The following is a 6,169-nucleotide window of genomic DNA, read 5'->3' as shown; positions in this document are numbered from 1 at the left end:
TTCCAGCTGTCGGGGACGGTTCCATGGGAAAACGAACAGTTGATAAGGTCCGTAATGGTAGGAACAATTACTGATGCTACTGTCTTGAGAAACCTGATAGGGGCTGGGTCCAGAGGAGATCCACTTTTCATTTTTACTAGGGTTCGCTCAACCTCTGCGGGGGTGACAGGTCGGAAAGTCTTAAGCGAAGGACGACAGATGCTTTCAGTCGGTTCAGGGGCAGTACTACTTTCCGTGAGGCTGGGAAGGCTGGGGGAGGGAGGGAGGCCAGGATACGGGTAATTTTCTCGTTGAAGAAGTTGGCTAACTCGTTACTTCTGTCAACTTTGGGTGTGTTGGAGGAGGAGGTGGTGGGGACCTTGGTCAGCTCTTTGATGATCAGAAAAGATTCTCGGGCTGAATTGGATGCTTCTTGTATACGTATGTTATAGTAGGAAGCTTTGGCTGATTTGATAGCCTCTTTGTAAATTTTGACCGCAGACTGGTAGGCTTCTTTGTTGGCATGTTGCCAGGTCTTTCTCCAGAGGCGTTCGGCCTTTTTGCAATTTTTGCGAAGTGTTCTTAGCTCTGTGGAGTACCATGGGGCTGAGCCACGTTTGTCGTTTTTATTTTCCCTATTTCTGAGAGGGAGTATAAGGTCTAGGGAGACGGTAATCCAATCTCTGAATCTTCTGTCAGCTGTATTTGGGTCTTCGGCCTGAGCAGGGATGTTTTTTCCAGGGTCTGAGCCCATTCGTCCGTGGAAAGTCTGGGCCAGGTCCTATCCTTGCTGAAGGTAGGGGGTGTACGGTTTTTCGTGGAGGTTCCCGGTAATTGGAAAGAGACCAGAAAGTGGTCTGTCCAGGAATGGGGCAAGGCCTCCTTTGCTAACATTGAGGGCGAGTTGGTAAGTACGGGGTCTAAAAGGTGGCCCTTGGTGTGGGTGGCTCCGGAGTTTAATAAACGGATATCGAGAGCCGCTAGGTCTTGAATCAGATCAAGGGCTACCGAGTTGGCCGGGTCTTCAAGGTGGATATTCAGGTCTCCAACTATCATGTAGTTTGAGAAGGAGTGAGCTTGGGTTGTGACTAGGTCCAGAAGCGAACAGGTGAAGGGACCCGGAGTACCGGGAGGGCGGTAAATGAGGAGTCCTGTGAGGGAGGTGGTTGGGTTGAGTGTAACGGAGAAATGCAGGCTTTCTGCGTCGGTAATCTGTGCGTCGTAGGTTTTGAAGTGAAGGTGTTCTCGATGGATAATGGCTATCCCGCCTCCTCTACCTAGAGGACGGGGTAGGGATTGAATACAGTAGCCTTGTGGGGTTGCTAGGACCATGTCAGATTGTGAGTGAGGGCCGAGCCACGTTTCCGTGAGGAAAAATATATCAATTCCATGGTCCTCTATAGTGTCCGCAATCTGAGTCGCGTGTTTGGGAAGTGAACGGCAGTTCAGGGAGGCAAAGTTAAGGGTGGCAGGTTTGCTGGGTCTAGTGGGTAGCGTGAGCTGCGTTGGTTTGCATAAGGAGCAGCCAGTGAAGGGTCCCATGAGATTATGGATATGATCACAGGACGGTGGGGGAGGTCTGAGGCTCAATAGGTCTCTACGGGAGTACCTTATGATTGAGTGGAGGGAATCGGGCAGGGGTTCTGGCCCTAGGCCCGGTCGTGCGCGGACGGGCGCAGACGGGCTTGCCTTAGGCGCGCCTTTGGCGCGCAAACGGCGCTCCCGCTGCGCTCGTCCGCTGCGCTGAGGGGGTCGACACATTTGTACTAGGTGTGATGGGCGTGGCCTCGCAGTGGGCGTGGCTCCGCCTTTGGCGCGCTGTCGGTGATGGCGTTTCCCAGAGGGTGGGGGACTGAATTAGCGCGTATCAGCAGCGCTTCCAGTAAGGTGAGCAGGAGCGTTTTGTGGTTTAAAATAGCAATAAATTGTGACAGTTTTAAAATCGTACTGTTTTACAAAACCTCCGGCTTTCCGCCTCAGAGGGGTTCAAAGTGAATGGAGTCGTTGCGCTAGTAGAGCGTTTATATAGTCGGTCGGTGGGCGTGGCCTCGCAGTGGGCGTGGCTCCGCCTTTGGCGCGCTGTCGGTGATGGCGTTTCCCAGAGGGTGGGGGACTGAATTAGCGCGTATCAGCAGCGCTTCCAGTAAGGTGAGCAGGAGCGTTTTGTGGTTTAAAATAGCAATAAATTGTGACAGTTTTAAAATCGTACTGTTTTACAAAACCTCCGGCTTTCCGCCTCAGAGAGGTTCAGGACAAAGAGTCTGCAGCGACTTCGTAGACGGTGTTGGGTTGCTTTTTCTTCTGTTGCAGCACAAAACACACAGTCCCCAGTGCTGAGGGCAGAAGAACTTAAAGTCTTTGCTGTTCCTAAGACTTCTTGAACAGGGGGCGAGCTCTACCTGAAGCCCATGGAGAAACTCACAAAAGTAGATTGCAGAAAGTTCGGTCCAGTCCTTTCACTGCTCAAGACAGAAGCAGCCACGGCAGTCCAACACAGCAAAGCACACAGCAGAGTGGTCATTCCTCCTCACAGCTTATCCAGCTCTTCTTCTTGGCAGTCTTCTTGGTCCAAAAGAGTTCTAAAGTTCAGGGATTTGGGCCCCACTTTTTATAGCCCAAAATCCTCAGTCCTTTCAGGGAGAGTGTCTGTGCCCAGCCAGAACCAGTTCTGCTCTCTTTGGTGTTGCTTCCTGGCAGGAGGTGGACACGGCATTGTCAGAGGCAGACCAGGCCAATTCAGGTGAAAGGAAATTTCCTCCCCCTACTCTAAATGCAGCCCAGGTCTATTCAGTCCTTTCCTGACCCACCTAGAGTATCTGGAGCCACTGCCCCTTTACTGCCCCTGTCATCCAAAAGCCAGACAGACAATCTACAACCTAGCAGAGGCCTACTGGATGGCTGAGCAAGAAAATACCTACTTTCTAAAAGTGGTATTTTCAAACACAGAACGTAAAAATCACCTGCAATAAAAGATGCATCTTTAGATTCTGAGTTCAGGCATATTAAACTTTATTTTTCTACCTAGTTCCCAGGGCCAGTTATGTGTATAAGATGTTATAAACATACTCCCCATTCTGTCCAATGGGAACAGGTAGCCTTGCAATAGTGAAAAACTAAATTGGGAGTAATTCACTATCAGGACATTCCACACACACCAGGGCATGTCCTACCTTTCACATAAACTGCACCCTGCCCGGAGGGGTACCTTGGGGCTACCTTAGGGGTGACTAACATGTAGAAAAGGGAAGGTTTAGGGCCTGGCAAGTGGGCGCACTTGCCAGATCGACATGGCAGTTACAAACTGCGCACAGAGTCTGAGTTACCTTAATACCAGCTACTTCTGTGGGTGGCACAACCCGTGCTGCGAGCCCACAGTAGCATTGGATTTAAAGTCCCTGGCACTCTCAGTGCACTTTACTAGGTACTTACCAGTAAATCCAAAATGCCAATCATGGGAACACCAAATCATAACACAATTTACAACAAGAGCACTTGAACAGCAGTGAGAAAGTGCACAGAGACACTAAAACAGCCAAAACAGAGTCAAAACAAGGAGGTCAGAAAGCAAAAAGACAGGGGAAACACGCCAAAAGATGTCAAGTTTAACAAGCGCACCACATCTTCGCTGGGCAAAGCAGAGGAGAAAGACTTCCATGCTGCCACTCTGACGCAAGATGCTGAGGGCCCTGCACGCAGACACTCCAGCACGCAGTGGTCTGACATCCCTTGCGGGGTGTCCATCTTGAGGTCAAGACGGGGTCCTTTGTTGTCTCACATCAGGTAATGGCGTTGGTTCTATCCTAGGGCTACACAACTACATACATGCTAGGTACACTAAGGTACCTCTAGTTAGGGTTGCATCGTAGGAGTATGCATTGTTACTGTCATGTATCCATATGCCTGCATATAACCATTGTTTTAGCACTATGGTAGAATTCTACCTTTTCTTTACCCTATTGGTGCTAATAACCGTATATATTTGTTTCGTCTCATGGTTGTTTCAGCACATGTATTTTACACTAGAATGACACTGGATCAATAACAGCTTATTGAAAACGTCCTCACCATTCATTCTGTGCATCTCTCTGAGACAAATTGAGCACGAGTGACTGAGTAAAAAGTATTTTACAGTTTCCACGATCCCTGAGGAGTCAGGGTTGTCATGTTTATTAGTTGCCAGAAGCTATTCGCTCCTTGGTAAGAGGGACTCGTAGTGACACTGTCAACTAGCAGGACTAACATATCCTTTGGGACTGTCTGGCATCAGTCTAGACACCAAGCCTTTAGTTTATGTTGTCTAAACGTGCAGATCTAATATAGATTTGTATGAACTACATAACATGGCGTTGCCAATGTTGGTTTGTTTTTTATTTAAATGTTAAATCTGAGTTGTTCAGTCTTGCTTTTCTCAGTGACCATACTCACCTTTACCCAGAGACGTCTGGAGTGGGAAGGGAAAAATCTGCCACAGCTGAGTATGTATATCCTATGTATTGGTTGTAGGTTTTTTCAAGCTTGAAGGATTACAGTTCCCTACAGTGTGCACAAAACCTTATCTCATTCTCCTTGAAGGTCTTTTCAACAAAGTCTGTTCAAGAGAACGCCTCACCAGCACTAAATGCGAATGCAGAAGGGGATGGGGTGAAGGAAGGTGCTATAAACATTTCAGAAAATGTCAGAAATGCACAACATTTAAAACTTGCAGAGTTTAGAGTCTCAGCATGAGGTGGGAATGTAACATTTGTGATTGAGGTACACAAGTCATTCAGAAAGGAGGTATTCTATTCATGAGGTATATTCCCACCTGCAGATGCACGCACAAACACATTCCATTTTTGCACCCTGGATGAAACACCGGAAGATTACTGTTCGTATGAGGACATTGAAGTTCCGCTCAGTTACCAGGAGCATATAAACTGGTTTAAAGGTGCCCTCCAACACACAACAGATACATTAAGACTCAGTCTGCTCAGCAGAGATGGAGCAACTTGGCTGATCCTAGCGGCTTACACACAACATCCGGACGTTGACACATTGCCAATAGAAGACCTACATCCACTTCACAAAAAAATAATAAAACTTTACAGATATCTGACACAGTTCGTTATGAGAACACTCATACTTCAACCAACTACAATTACCCCAGAAGGTCAGCTACAAGTGACTGCAACTAAAATCACCCCACGAACGCTGAACGCAGCTATGGGAAGAATGCCCACTAAATGCAAACAAATGCCATTCTGTATTGCACAGAAAATAGTACAGTTAGAGGCAGTGTTTTCACACACATGCCCACAAGAAAAACACAGAATATTGACAATTTGCTTGCCAATTGGAATAGCTCCCCCTATAGAGGATTGTACCACTTGGGGTACAGGTTTCACTACCATATATACCAGAACTCATGGTATCCCTCAATAGCAGTGATACCAGAATTATTAAGACAAATACAAAATGAGTATGGAGAAGAACCTGCTCTAATCTTGGGGATGAAATTATTAGACAATTTTTCCCAAATATCTCCAATTATGTTAGCAAACATAAAATGGGAGGCAGCAGGGGTGGCTATACGCCAACGCCAGAGGGAATGCACTCCTGCAAAACAGGAACAAAATTACCAAAAATTATCGGAGATACATATGCCAAATTAGGTAAAGATAATTTGGGAGCCAGAGCTATAAAAGTACAAGTAATGGGTAGTCCTGAAAAGGATAACACCAAGCAAGCACCTGATTCTTCAAAGAAGAAATGGGATAATAAACAACAAAAAAATAGACAGAATAGATCTCAATCAAGGGGTGGATCTCCTCAACAGGAGTCCTCCGAAAGGAGGTATAACCTTAGAAATCATGTTAATATTAAAAAACCTGATGCACGTTCCTCTCATTCCTTTCAGGGCTCATCTAAAAACTCAGAGAGAGAAGGACGGTCAGAACACAGATCAGAAGAGTGAACAAAGTCCAGAGATACACATCGTACTTCAGACTATAATATCAAAAAAAGAAGATAAACCCAAATCAAAAATCAATTTAAAAAAAGTTTTTAAAAAAGAAAGTAGCTGGCTTTAAGATAAGAAATGTCCAGGCTGCTGAGGACGCAACTTCTGAACGGGGAATGGGCTCTGATTATTCTAGACAGCACATCAGAAGTAACAATAGCTAGCCAGAACCTGATGGAGTTTTTGGTGACA

The sequence above is a fragment of the Lissotriton vulgaris genome, chromosome 7 (genome assembly GCF_964263255.1).
Source record: "Lissotriton vulgaris chromosome 7, aLisVul1.2, whole genome shotgun sequence".
NCBI lineage: Eukaryota > Metazoa > Chordata > Amphibia > Caudata > Salamandridae > Lissotriton > Lissotriton vulgaris.
Note: the sequence above shows the minus strand (reverse complement) of the source record.